The sequence below is a fragment of the Lytechinus variegatus genome, chromosome 7 (genome assembly GCF_018143015.1).
Source record: "Lytechinus variegatus isolate NC3 chromosome 7, Lvar_3.0, whole genome shotgun sequence".
NCBI lineage: Eukaryota > Metazoa > Echinodermata > Echinoidea > Temnopleuroida > Toxopneustidae > Lytechinus > Lytechinus variegatus.
This window is the reverse complement of record NC_054746.1, coordinates 25,148,221-25,164,091: the sequence shown is the minus strand read 5'-3', so window position 1 is coordinate 25,164,091 and position 15,871 is coordinate 25,148,221. Positions and strand designations below refer to the sequence as shown.

At 34.5% G+C, this 15,871-nt stretch overlaps 1 long non-coding RNA gene across 1 annotated transcript; it reads right to left on the bottom strand.

Moving 5' to 3' along the window:
- Positions 1 to 2,065: 2,065 nt before the first annotated feature.
- Positions 2,066 to 9,028, bottom strand: LOC121418835. Its single transcript, XR_005970519.1, has 2 exons — positions 5,465 to 9,028; positions 2,066 to 4,616 (listed from the first exon to the last, which is right to left on the bottom strand). It is a non-coding gene; the product is annotated as an uncharacterized LOC121418835 (long non-coding RNA).
- Positions 9,029 to 15,871: the final 6,843 nt, after the last annotated feature.

Here is a 15,871-nt window from a genome sequence, read left to right as displayed (position 1 = left end):
GTTAAGAGCGACTTTTAGAACAAATGGTGATCCTTTCTTATGGCGAATGTTATATTCATTAGCGATGGTTTGCATGTAAGAAATAGATCACCAGTTGTTCTTAAAGTCGCTCTTAACTTACGAACAGCTTTATGAAACACCCACCTGGGTTCCGCTGCTTATTACAATACTTGACATTTAGCTTCCATGCCACTGTCCTTTTCCTTTTTACTTTGAGCTAAAGGCTTTTCATTGAAAATGTAACAAAGACAAATATCCGAAATGACAGCAAAACAAAAACAAAATTAATCAACGCAAGAAGGATAATAGTTTACCAGGATGGAGAAAAGAAGATAAAGATTAATGAACAGGAAATTAAGCATGGAGATGAGGAAGGAGGATGGTTGATTACGTAAAATGGGTAGGAAGAATCTGAAGGGAAATGAAAAGAATAATTGAGATTAAAGTCAAGAAAATAAGAGGGAGGGCAGAGAGATTATATTACACAGATTAAGAGTGGGTGGAAGATGGAAAGAAAGAGGAGGAAAAACAGTTGAAAAGAGGAAGAGGTAAAGAAAAGAAAAAAATATGTTAGTCTATATGAATATCCCATTCAGATGCAAAATGTCGCTACGATATATTCATGAGTGAAATTTGTATCATACACAAAATTATAAATTGTATGATTTCAATTCTCATTCATCTTGTCCTATCTATATACAATTTTCTACCTGCGAACAGATGGTGGGATCTTTTGTTCTTATCAAAGAAATAGATTATGAGACAACAATATTTTTCTATTTTTGTTGTTTTACAAGTACAAAATGAGTCTTTAATCAATTTATTGTTGTTGATATCAGTTAAAAGTTAAATAGAAGGAAAATATAATTTGAGTACAACGTAAACAGAATTATTAAATGTACAACTTTGGACACATAGGAATATTGATGGCTTGTCTATATTTTGTTGAATGGAGATCTTGGCAAGTAAGTAAGTATGCATCTAATTTTATAATTTTATGTTTTCAGTTCATTGCATATTAAATTAAGGTTTGTGCAGACAGTCTGACAAAGCTTAGCAAAATGGCTCTGTAATTTGGTTGTATTCAAAGTCACAAGAAAACACACAACTCTACACCATGCAAGGGCAAACTAATTTGTCTTGAGTAAGCCTGTGAAGCATTTCATCAACATTTTTCGTCCAACAAGTTGTCAGATCTGACAACTTTCCTTGTTTTTGATTGGCTGAGATGCACTCTTACTATGATTACCGTCGGATAAAATGCATCTGACAATTAGTCCTTAATGAAATGCTCCCCTGGTCTTGAGTTGCCTGCATGGAAAACCTAGTGATATCATTCATCAGGAGTCTTGACATACTGGAATCATTTTATTGTCATGGGTTTGTCTGCACATTTTTTTTTTTGACCTGGAAGTAAATTGGTGCGATGTGTCTCACTATTTTTTTTAAAATACAACAAAAAATGTTGTTGAGCTTTCTCACATGTTATGAGAATGAGCCTTTACACTTCAATTTAATGCTGTCTCTTCATTTTAATGGGACACAGGCAGACAATATAATCAGAAACGAAGCAGAGATATGTATGAATTGAGAAGTTTTATTTATTTGACTTTGTGGAAATCATCAGCTACAAGTGGGAGAGTAGTGGAATGAATGGCATACAAATGTCAACAAAATGTAAAACAATGTTGTGTGACAAATTCACACAGTTCTTAACAAAAATATATACTCTGACAGACTAAAATGAAAACTTAAAACCTTTTATAAACATATATCTCCCTTTGTTTGATACGATACTGCATATTCATAATATTAATGTAAGATTTCTTGAAAATGAGCGAGTGTTTATGATGGTCTTTCTCTCTGTCTAACTGTTTTTATCAAATGGTTTTACTCATCCATTGGTTATCATAGACAAAGCATCTACAGTTTTCTCATTAAATCTGCACTGTAATTTTACCATTGAAATTGAAAGCAGTAAAAGTAATGATTCTCATTATTATTCTTTCATTTTTTTTTTGATTTTTTTTTTTTGGGGGGTATATTTGTGTAGATACAGATTTTGTCTTGTCTCTATAACCGTATAGAGTTTGCATATTTCCTATGGTGTCACTCCCTACAGCGCACCAATTCCTTTCAGAGTAAAATCACAATGGAGAGCTGAGATGTTTTTGTTGAAAGTTGGTGCACCGGGATAGATGATCATCCAAAGATTTGCATGGGATGAACAATCGCAAATAATTATGTCGTTGTACAGAGTCAAGACACTATGCTGCTGTCCCCGGTCCACTAACTTTAGACAAAAGCCTCTCAGCTCTCCATTGTGTTTTGACTTGCATTTTGAAAGAAATTGGTGCGCTGTAGAGAGTGGCTCCATAGTAAATGAGAAGCTCTCTATTAAGTGGTATGAGAAAGAAAGCTCTATCCCTTAAAATGATATATTGACTCTTAAAATGTCATCTATGATCTTGGGATATTTTGATATTATTCATAACAAAATTGATGATAACTCTTGAAAAATGCCCTTCTCGATGAAATAAAAACCCTTTCATGAGAATCAATAGGTAGAATAGAACATCAGCCCTATAAAATCTGGGAGATATTACCGTATATTCCCATCATTGAGGAGAACTTTACAATTAAAGACACAATCCTCACTCGTGCGCAAGAAGTTTGGTCCAGATAAATACTTCCGTATTCGTTCTTGTTAGAATGATCATTGGTAGCTATATATACCTGGGGAATATTGATCAATGATCCAGTCATTTCTTTGATTAAGCTGGCTTTTATGAAAATTTGATAGATCATTGATAGTAAGGAGAGAGCTCTCCAGCATAGACAGCCTCTCCATTGTGAGTGAGGAGAGCGTCTCCCAGTATAAAGCTTTATCACTAGTACGAAATATGTTTTTGTACTATTATATTTATCTTTTTCCATTAGAGCATGGAAATGTTTGAGTAAAGGTCTGGTCACACCAAAAACTCTTTGAGGCTTCATTCTGGCCTGATGTTGTATAAAACAAATGGATTAGTTGGTAATCTCCATGATGATCTCACACTAAATTCACACCATGCTCAGCATGATAACAGATCTTTTGTGTTTGTATGGTTTGGGACACACTGGCCTAACCCAGTTTGGTGTGATGAGGCCTTAAGACCCCGTTCTCATTACAGTCCTAAAACTAGTTAAGTGGAAACCAGTTTAGTGGAGACTAGTCGATCGTGTAATAGGAATGCTTGTGATGCGGTTTTCAAGAACTCTCTGCCTCATTAAACCAGTTTAAGTGTAGATGAGGACCCAGCCATTCTTCGGGAATCTGTTTGGCGCGCTATTCCACACACTGTGTATAGAACGTCTACACTGCGATTTCAAACATCACCCCACTGAGAGCATTCCTGTAGCAACAAGACTGCTTTACGTGAAGTAGTTTTGTAAACCATTTTGGGGTGATCAGATGGGAAGGCTAGCAAATCAATCTTCCAAACTGGTTTCCTGAACCAGTTTCCACTAAGCTAATTATAGAAAATATAATGAGAATGGGGTCTTACACTTTAAGACAGTAGAAAACTACAGCTATGGAGAAAGAATGGCTTATTGCAACACTATAGCTCATATCACAATGAAAATGGCAAGGTCAATATTGTACTTCTCTGTCATTATGACAGGGATATTTAAACTTCTTTCTCACTTTCAGACACATCCATGAATATACAAAATAAAACTAATTTAATCTTTTATAAATGAACTACTACTGTGTGCTTAGATGTAAGGTTCCAAAATGTAAAAATCAAAATTAAAGATATCAGGCATAGAGCAACTCTGTATTTACATTATGTTGGTATATTACTTTTTTTGTACAAATTTTACAAAGCAATTCACATATTGTAAATTTGAGAAATGTGCAATACATAGTGGGTTCGTGCTTATACATCTAACTAGAAACAAAGTTGGGAAAAATCATAGCCAATAACCTCTATTTATAAAGAGAATCAATCTACACTTTAAAGTACATCTTAAGATGTGATGAAATCATAGAGGGGCATTGATAGTTGCGTGAAGAGTAAATGGCAGAGCGTAACTTGAAGTAGATGAAGGAAAAGGGGATTGACAATTAACACCCCAAGAAATCAACTAAATGTGAAAGTCTCGTGGAAGAAGGTGAAAGTGTTTCCCCAGCGGTGCAAACTATCGAAAAAGTGACCGATTGAATGGAAATTTAAAAAATATTAAAGCATGTATATTATCATCTGCTAGTTTTTTTGTGAGGGATGGATGAAGTCTTGAAGTTCTCAAAAATGGTTTTATTTACGTCCACTGTGAAGGTACATGTGGCAGGCCTTGTATGCTCGTGCCTGGCTCGGGTCTCGCCCTGCGCCGTTGCAACCAGAGATGCAGTCCGTCGTTTGCATATGGGTGTTCTTAGAGCAAGCTAGACAGGTGAAGATGCAAGATTTCTGCATGAGGGCGCTTCGCTTTACGGTCTGGTCTTCCTGGTAGTTGAGGACAGGCTCCATCAGGTCCATTGCGTCTTCGTCAAAGAAAGGGGCAGGAGCGGCTGGGATGAGTTCTGCTGTGAAGAGGAGCAGGCCCATGACAACCAGGATGAGGGAATTCATCTGGTAGGAGCAAAATAAAAAGGATGGAAATATCTCTGGTTATCATGTCGGAACGACCTCTATGATTATCTTTGCAAGTGACAGTATTGAGGCTTGTTCAGATATGGCAGTCTTGTGTTTGTTAGATTTTTATTGTAGAAGTCAACAGAAAATGAAGTCGTAAAGAATTGGATCCATGGCAGGAGATATTCTTGTTGTAACACAGCTCAACAAAGCTGTTGACCAATGAAATCATGCAACATATTATTTCATGAGGGAGTGAGTGCAACCATAAAACCATGTTGGATAAAGATCTCTTTTTACTTGATGTATTTATGTAATCTCATTTATTTAATTAAATTTATTTGAATATTATTGTTTTATTAAGAGTTAACCCTAACCCTGTCTACATCCAAAGGAGCCTTTGATATTCTTTTTTTAAATCTGAACATCTGATACTATTCTGCTTAGAGGCTGTTGAAGTTATCCACAGTTTTCTTACTAATATTTCTCACCCGAATTATGAAAATAGTTTGATATACTTTTTAAACCTCCATACACCCCTTATGATACATTTGGTGAGGTGTGTCTAAGAATATTTGAAGATTACATTGGTTTGGATAATTTTCATATGAAAGGCATCAAGTGGAATGACACAAATGCTTCCTTTTTCTCAACGTCGCTAAAGAACTTTCTAAAGAAATTAGTTCTAAATATTTATACTCGTTCAGCTCTGTCTTCACTCCCCTTACTCAGTCTTGATTGTGAAGTTCATTTTAGGCAGTTCACAATATATAATTTGAAGTTTGTGTGGGGACGGAGGGGGGGGGGTGATGGAATGATCTGTTCAATATTAGTAGTTCTCTTACCTTTGAGGGATTCTTTTTCAGTTTGCTTTCTCAAATTGGATTATTGTCTGTTCCTGGGTGTGGTTACTTGCCAATGATATCTAATACAGAAGAGAACATAGAATGCAGAAATTAAAATATTGATTTCATTATCAAAAAATATATGGATTTCATAAAGTAATAACTAACCAGTTCTTCAAAAGAATTGTTGCATCAAAAAAAAATAATTCAAATGATGAAAGATAATAACAAGATTATTGTAAGAAGCGTAGGTTCAACCCCACCAGAAAGATCTTGCGATCTCATTGTTGATCATAACTCAGGGTTGTTTGAAATTCATAAACAGATCTCTGCATGACACCACACCAGTTAAATTGGACAATATCAAGACGATTCAGCAGAGCCTCATTTCAGCCAGGAGACGCGATTTCTAGACCAATTTGTAATGCTTAATGCTGCCGATCGTATCTAATAACTACATGTGCATGCATCTATGGAGTAGGGCTTGCTTATATCATATCAAATCCGATTACAAATATCAGCAAATATTCCTTGTTGAAAAAGGTTTGTCGATCATCATTTCCTCATGATACAAAAAATGCTTGCTTTCGTGACATCTCGCAACTTTCAATACTACGTTTCCTTCTGTAATCCATGTCTTGGGTTTTCTAGTTTATTTCATGTTGAGAGATGAATAGTATTGCTTGCATTGTGTTCTTGAATGAAATGTTATACAATTTTTCTTAAGGAACAAATGGCATGTGAAACCTTGCTGTTTGAGTGTGCTCAGATCTCATTTTTGGGTACTTTTCTCATGAAATGCATGCTTGTTTTGTAAGAATAATAAATAAATGAATGATTTCATTGATTATTGAAATAAAATATGATCATCTGTCAAACTTTAAGATCATTTTCAAATTTGTAAGTCTAATAAGCTGCTTCCCCTGTAATATTTTGCCTCTTCAACAATGAGTTTTGTCACTAAAACTTTTAAAAGTGATCTTCAACATTTACAGGTGATGGTAGGTGATGATAAACCTTAATGTCCATCTACTTCATAACAGTGTATAACGTGTATAGTAAAAAATTGATCATAATTTCATATTCTCTTTTTATCATTTTCATGATTTCTATTCAATGGAAGGTGGAGTTTATTTGTTATTTTTAAAGAGACACTAAAAGGAATTATTAAACAAGAGCCTCCTCATTTCAATCCTTTTCATAGTAGATTGTTTTTTTTTAAATTTTCATCATGACAAGTGTAAATCAATCTCTTCCTACCCCGGTCTCTTGTCCTCTGTTTGTTCTGCAACACATCTGTGCATTTAGCCTCCAGTCTAATGGGTTAGGATCGCTAACAAAGTGTAACTTAATTCCAACTTATGTTGCATGTTCTCATCTACATCACTTTCTGGATTTACATCGGCAGGCCGCATACTCATAATGCTGTAGCATAGTAATACTAGCAAACCATGTCTCCTCTCGTGATTGATGCGGGACATTCACCGCGAGAGACAAAATCAAATTTTGGGCCCATTTTCCAAACTGATTCACATTAGATGAGAAAATGTGTATTTTTAGATGTACTGTACATTTTTTCTAGTCTCAAATCGTGCATTAGCAATACTTTTCATATCAGGCCATCCTTAATGCCGGACTCCCTAAATTTCCCACTAAGAAACAAATCCACAACTCTTTATGAAAGCACCGACAATGGCACTTAACCTCGTCTCACCGTTGCATTTTATTGAGTGGAAAAGCCCTGTTTATTTTTCAAGTCTTTGAAGTTGCAAAATCATCAGAATAGGTCAAAGTGGGATGCTCTTATTTTGTTTTTAACCCAGATTGTACAGTCCAGCATCATTAGATGCCAGCCAATAATGTCTCCGATTGATAAATTGCTCAATATTGCGGAGGTATGGGGCAGCCAAAGTTCTTACTTATAAAAAAGGCAGTAAAACAAGCTTTGGTATTATAGTTTCATGTTAATTGTCATTTGATTCATGACAACAAAAGAATAAATATTTTTTCCTATTATTTTCTTATTGTATATTGGTATTTTGTATTTGCAGGTTACCTGTGCATTTTTCAGTGGTTGGATTAGTTTCCTTCACACCTATCAGAAAATTAAAAAATATATGTAGGATATAAATGATTTTAAATTTTCAGTAAAAAGGGAAGAAATGTAATTATAAAGGGTATAAAAGAAAATACACCTACATAACTATAATATATGATATCAGATTTAAGATTATTTCTTTTATTATCATTGGAATGACTTTAGATTAGTGTCCACATCTCTTGTAAAAAAGCACTTGTAAGCTTGTATTTTAATGAATATCATCATTTTACTTATAATGCAGAAGCTCTGAATCATGTATCTGAGTCTTAGAAGTCGATATAAAAAAAAACATGTTATTTTCAATATATAGGGGTAACAGAGTACACCTATATTTAATACAGAACTCAGTCCAATTACTTAAGAGATTGGAAAGATATTACAAGGAGATACTAAAGCATTTCTGCTGGAGGCATTGACCATAGTGAAGTTTTAATCATATGATGGAGCTAAAGTACACATTGGATAGGAGAAAGCGCACGTGGACGTTTTTGCGTCATTTGTTCTCATCTTCTTTTTTTTTTATGGTTTTCTTTTCCTCAATTAGTTCTCAAATATAATAGAAATATGAAAAGAAAATTTGAAAAGGGTCCTATTATGCCATGGTGAGTAATTTAGAGGAAAGCTTAGGATTAATCTATCACAAGCCTTTGAGGTACAAGGTAACTTTTAGTGTAGGGTTTGTCTTCCAGAAGTTCGATACGTAGACCTTACATTATTCCATGGAGTTCCTTCATTAAACTTAGATGAATAAGAGAATTAGAGTACTCTTATGGGGGCCTTTCTACATGTATCTAGTCAAAACAACATTACCAAACACTTTCAACACCTTCTTACTTTCCAAAGGTTCAACAATCAAAGGCCAGCCTCAGCTGTGTTTAGTGTCTAAGCACATGTCAAGCGTGAAATCAGGCAGTGTCGGCAGTGATGAGCCGTGGTCACTCTTGCATTTCTTACTCTGTTTATATGATTGATCACGTGCATGACAGTTTATGATACTTCTGTAGCCAAACCAGACACGCTGTTAGTTCACATGCATGGAGTAAGTGATATCTATGCTGTCAAAACATATGAGTTGTTTTTAATCATAGTCTTATTTCTGACATTTCAGGATTAAGCTTTGTAGATCATGGCATTTGATTAGCAAAGAGCAAAACTGTTCCAGAAATTTAGCATTTGCCGTTGCCAATTGTTCTTTAACAGTTTCCTGGCATATTACAATTCCAATGTGTTAAGGATTATACATGACAAGGTGATAAGGGAGTATGAAATTCAAAGACCTACCAAATATATTTAATCTTTCCCAAGGCTTCATCACAAGGGAGGCAGGGAGTGGGAATTGATCAGGTGGAATTAAGAAAGAAAATAAAAAACATGAAAAATGAAAGCAAAGGAAAAGGAAAGGAATATATAAGGAAGAAAGAATATAGAAAATTAAAATAAGACTCGGCTCAGTATATTCACATCAAGAGTAGATGGGGGGAAGGAGTAGATGGGGGGAAGGAGTATAAGGGTTTGTCCAAAAGTGGGACAGAAATGAGAGATACACAAGATGGGAGAATTTATTGGAAGATGAAAATGAGTGAGAAATGTGAAAGAGGGGGAGGGGTGGCAAACTGAACAGGGGAGTGTTAGTGGAGTTAACAGGAAAAATCCTTGAGTGTTGTAAACATGTCAGATGATTACATTTGAAATTCTACAGGAGAGTGAGTTGCGACTTTTATTTTGAATAACATAAACATTTTTCATCCTTACAAAGGGCATTCTAATATTGACCAAAAGAAGCTTGCTGCCATCCTTTACATTAAAAAAACTTTCCATCATGATAAAGTCATTAATGTGAGCAGTTTGGTAATTCTACATGACGTCAAGCAAATGTTTTTACAAGGTTATCTCTTTGCATCCCTAAACTTTTCCTCCATTGACTGCTAAAGTACCAAGTTTAAAAATCACCTTCCATATCGGGTGCTAATCTAGCAGAAAATATCCACACCGGGGGTTTGTTAATCGCTGCGCCGCAACACACGAGGGATAAGATAACGACCCATGTAAAACACATTCCTCCGCTTGCCCACTTTACTTTATTTCCTTGGAGGGGTGATGTTCACACTGCTTTTCCAGTTTGAACGTTGCCGGTGTAATCAGATTAGGCCTTCCCTCTGCATAGTCATGGGGCCAGACACACTTCCATAATTCTGAAATTTTGTCGGTTAGGGAGAGGACTTTCCCTAAAGTGCCTTGCTTCTGTGACCCACTACCAAGCCTAATGAAGATGAAGTTAATGAAACAAAAACACGAGATGGAGCGGGTGGGTTGCCATGCAAGACGAGGCATGGAGAGGATGTTTTCACAAAATGCATCATGAGCAAATAGATGTGATGTTGCACTTTAGTGATTTGGAATCACCTCATTCATTTCCCTTTGGCGTGGAGTCTCTTTGGTGTGTTTCATTTATAATTCATGCAGTTTAGGAGAAACCCACTGAACAATAGTTTCTGGATATTGAACATAGCCGGTGCAACTGGAATGACAGTGCTTAGTTCAATGGAAAATTTGTCTGGCTTTGCCTTTTGATATTTGAATGAATGAATCTTTTGATAGGCGTGATAATTACACAGTCATAACCATGTACAAGGGATTTTTAAGCTAAAAATTTATACCCTACATAGTTGGTCAGAACACAGAATGCTATAAAATCAAACATCAAAATAAAGCTAAGTAAAATGATGTGCCGGAACATGTCAGTATTCATCCTAATATCCATGGGCGTGAAGCTCGTTTCCTATCAGATTAACATATCCATTTAATCTCAGTATGAACTACTACAAACTCCAATGATTCAATTTCAAGGAATCTGCAATTCAGCAGTGTCCATTACTCAGGAGCGGTTACAGCACCTTTCCCCAAATTCACTGAAATACCTAATTTTTCCCTGAGGTACAAGGAATGTAGGAAGTAAGGCAAATTATTCAGCTGAATCCTTGAGAAACTTGTAGCATGCAACTCCTGAATATAATCCAGTCAGTCTTGTAATGTGTTTGTACAGCACAAACAGGGTCTTTGGTCTCAATTAAAGATATTGATTAACACAATATGATTAAGTCTTGTTTTAAAAAAATCCTTCCTTTTGATTGTATTTCGTATTGTTCATATGTTTTTTTAAAAAGCACCTAGAAAACAGTCTGTGCATACACTTTCAAGCTTCCTTTGACTTCTCTGATGTGGACAGTAATTGAAAATCATAGTGTAGTAAAATTTGGATGGAATTTTTTCTAGGGCTTCAGGTTTACAACATATCTATTTCAGTAAAAATCGGGACATTAATGCTCAGATATTTTAAAGTCAAATGGATGTTAAACAATACATTTAACTTTGTGCAGAACAGTTCCTTGACCAAACCTGTTAATGTAAATATTTATGGACATAGGCTAGCTTTCTCGCTCAATTGAACTTGATGAATTGCTGTTTCCTGCATCAAAGTTACATTGTGCGGTGAATATATTGAAAAAAATAATAAAGACATGGTTTATTATTATTCTTCCTTAGTCTGTGGAGCTTAATGATTTTTTTAGTTTCCCACGTGAATGCCCCATTCCTTGTCAGTGCAGTGTAAGTGAATGAGTGATCAAGCAATCAAGCAACAGTTTTACCATCAAATATTCATCGTACTCTTTAACACCTTACAGGGAAATGACAGAAAGGGTGCAAGAAATGGTTCTTGAATGGGGTTTTAAGGATGACACTGATGCTCTCTCACAAGTTTTTGAGGCTAACTTAATGAGAAGTGTGATATCAACTAAATGTTGTCTTGAGATACTGAATGGGGAAAAATGGTAGAGTGAAAGAAATCAAGCAACACTTCCACTTCCAACTGATGATTAAACATATTTGATGACAACATTTATTCAAACATATTTTTCCCCATTCTTTTTTTAAATGATAGTTACAGTCCTTTTTTTATCTAGAGCTGACAAGTTTTAAAGATATTTTTATATGTTTTTATTTAGAATATTTTAGATTTGTTTGATGGATTCAAATGTTCAACATAAAGAACACATTAAAAAAAATAGTTTTTCAGCATGTTGTAAAAATAAGTTAAATATAACAAATATAAAGAAAGGATATTTAAAATATTCATAACTACTTGGAAGAAATAAGCTACAGATTTGTAAAGTGTCTATGACAGTAATAAATAATACTTTGCTCTGTGAATTTACTGTAGAAATCATAACCCAATTAAGACCCAGACTGTGAGCTTGTTAAAATCTTGCCTAGAATGCATTAATATCATTGGGTCAACAAGACGCCAGCTTAGATTTTAGTAAATGCTTGTCATCTGCTTGTCTTGTGGACATACCTGTCCATAAACTTACTCTTAAATTGCGTTAATGTGGATTTTCCCTATTTTACAAAGTTTTTACTGGGAACACAGCTTTTCTTTTGGTACAGTTTTTATTTGCTTAGAATTTAAGTATTTGAGCAAACAATATTGCCTTACAGTAAAACTCTCTGGGGCATTTGAAAATCTCTAATCATCATTATTAGAATTTTTGCCTATAGTTAGTTTATGTTTATACTGGATAAATAAGGAAACATCGACAAAAACAGTGATGTGTATGATACACTGCATTTTATTTTTATCCGGAAGATTGATTGAATATTGATTAGTGGAAAAAGTAATGTTGAGATCACGAATGTCACCTTCTCATGGGTATGTTTGTGGTAATATTAGTAGAAGTTTAATTTTAAAACCATATACCAGGGAATGATTTTCCTGGTATCACACCGCAATTTGCTCCACATTTGCTCCACATTTTTGAAAGACTGCTATGCATTAAGTCTTTAATTTAGCATATTTTTACATAGGACTGTACATTACTTAAGTTGAGAGCTTTTCTCTTATGACCAAAAATACTATTCATATTTGTAAAGCAAAATCATTCCCTGCATACACACTGTAGTAAACTTATATAATTCTACTGTTTTGTTCATTTTAAACTTGTCAGGCTAAGAGGACAAAAAAAAATCATAGAGCATTTACAAGGAGGGCTTGCAAGCTTAAAAATTTTAACAATGTAAACAAGACCTGTGATTTTTCAGTATGGAAATGATTTTGCTCGTATGTTTTATTCGGGTCAGGGGACCTTTCTTGGTTGATGAAATATTCATGATGTTTTTTCGTACTGACCTGTTCACAGAAATACTCGTAAATTAGCGGACTCAAAATTACTGCAAATCTTTCTCAGACCCCCCCCCCCCCGAATACCTGATAATTCATCTCACTCACCCACACCTGCCTGGAGCAAATAATTTTCTTGTAGTTATGGTCCAGCAACAAGATTTTTATATTTTATACATAGGATGTGCATTCTTCTTGCCTCACACTGAAAAAGCCCTTCTAATTTTCTTTCTCACTCCACAAATTCCTGTGATTTTCGTTAAATCCCGGAGAAAGATCTTATCTTGTGAAAAATAAGTAGTAATTTGTGGGTAATTTCTTTTACAGATGTTACAAGTATTTTGTTTTCACTCTTACTGACCACAAAAAATTGTGTTTTTTCATAATGATATAGTATTCAATTCAGGTATCATACAAGGAGTGCATTGACAATCCTTGTATACTGTCTTTGTGTCTTAATGTTTTTAAAGAGGACTGGCTATGCCGAAACCTAAGTCATTACTGTATTTATTTGTGAACCGTACACGTCTGTAGCAAGTCTTTGTTTGATTACTTCTCTATTGTGTACAATCATCTCTTTTCATACTTCTTATTTATCCTTTATATTAATACCAAAAGGATTGATGGCAGACAGATAACTTTTTCTGCACTTTTATTTAGTCAATTCACAGTATGAGCTGCAAAGTTTGGTGTTTTGGGGGAAATCAGCCCAGACAGATCAAAATCATGAAATGTTCAAACTGCATAAACTAAATTTCCTATAGTGGTCATGATAGTTTTGAAAACATGTGTGTGAATGCATTCATGTGCCATATGTTCTTCCTCACTTTCTCTTATTTTACCAACTGGCTAAGCAAGATTTTTTTGTCTGTACTAACTGTAATGATTTTCTTTTAACAGAAAGACTTGACTTTCTAAATAAAAATCAAAGGAGTGACTAAAATTCACCACAAGTAATATTTCATCGGTGGTTTGAAATCATTCAACAAAAAGATAATCTAGGAATTCAGTCTTGTGATGAAATCTGATCAACCTCCAAGCACTGATTTGATGGTTGGCTAGTTCCATTATTGGTTTTGAAAAAAATCTTGACATATGCGAGTAAAATATAGAATAATATATGGTAAAGCATCCTCAGATATTGCATTTTATCAGGTCTGGTGTAATATCTTCAGCTTAGAAGCAAAAGGATGTATTCACCATTGATGTCCTTACACAGTGACAATTTTCTTAGATATTCATTCACAAAATAAGTTTAGGGGGTATTTCAATATGTGTAACATGTAAATTTGATTTGAAGTGTTACTCAAATTTCAAATATTCAAGTCAATTCATAATAATGTAGTTAGGAATGATTTCATTTATTTCATTACTATATTAGAATGGAATCATCTTAGTTAGATATGAATAGACTAAATGCAGGGATGAATCATAAAAGGTTTTAGTTTGACTAAATTTTTATATTTAGATTTTTGCCAAAAATGACCTAAGACAATTAGCTCAAGAATATTACATATATTACAACGTAGTTGTTGCACTTTGATAAAAACATTTAAAAAGCTGTTATCATTTATGTGTCTTGCCAGCATTCTGTTTAGTGGTTGATGGGCGGATCAGTACGTAGATTCTGGAAGGGTAAATGGAAAGATATCCTTTATCATCAATTCCATGACAATCATCTTTATGTTGTCGATCTCATGAATGGTATCGTGTTAAACAGCACAAATGAGCCTAATTCCAGAATGACTTTCACTAGTTGCATTATATTAGGAACTGATCAGTGACCTTACATCACTCATAACCACGTGGGATTCATTTCCATTGTCTCTCAGTTTGATTCACTTCATTGAAAGCCAGAGCTTCATCACTTCAGTTTGTTAAGTAGCAATTGATTAGAAAATTGTGATCCACATGTATGCTGATCTCTTGCAATTAATCTGAACAGGTCTCATTTGTTGTTGAATGCATTTGCAAAAGTAGTCACATAATTGCTTGAAAGGGAGAATTAAAAAATGTTTTCTGCCCCTTCTCATTATTTTCATCTGTCTGCTGCAGGAAGGTGATGTGAGCTTTGTTCGCAAGGTTCGAATTTCAGATTAACCGGATAATGATTAGTGTATTGCTGCTGAATGCCTCTAAAGATACAATGGGAGTCACAAAACTCAGTTATAGTTAATTGTTCAAGATCAGATCTCAGCTACAGTCACATATACATCAGCTCAAATTAGCCACTGTAATTCAAGCCAATATTAAGACCCTTACTACTAATCCCAATTGTATGCTTGCCCTCTTCTAACTTACCAACAAAAGCTCATATTTTCTTAGTGTCAGGTAAAAATACATATAAAAAAAATAGAACATTGTTTAAGCTAGTCACTCTAACTACAAATTGTTAAAACTTTAAACAACTTGTTCAGAATTTTAAGCAATATTTGTTAGAGTGACTAGCTTAAACAACCGGCTTGAAATTTTAAACAACATTTTTACAGTGTAAATGATTTGCCTCTGATATTGCATAGTCATCTTTTGACTTATTATTTTAATACTTAGATAACAAATTATTGACTATAAATTTGCTCTGAAGTTTCTTTTAATATGCACATTTAACATTAACATCTAGTGACGCGGCTTTTGCAGATTCCCAAATTCTCCTTTTCTGAAAGTAGGGCATTTTGCTCATGACCATCTGGACAACAGGCGGCTTGACACATTTTAACAAAGCCCTTCTTCTTTCTAGGCATGCTGTCATGTGCAAATTTGATGATCATGGAAGTTATCGTGTCTTTGAAACTGTTTACTCCTATTGATGTAATCTTGGTGTGAAGTTGGATACGATCATGTATATCATTTTACTCTTTGTTGCCTGATTCATATCATGCAAACTACACATGCCCACCTCTTCAAAAGGGCTTTTGCACTTTCATCATGTACTTTTAGTCATAATAATGGAGAGAATAGTGCAATTTATGGTTAGATAGTTATTTCCTTGTGAAGAAAAAAATAACAATCTGTGGAGTTACCTGTCCCTTTCTGTCCTTAGGTGTTTTTTAATTTTTTTTTGGATGGAATGTGAGTAAAAACTCTTAATGATGAAAGCAATTGATTGAAACATATTTAGTTTCACCTGCCA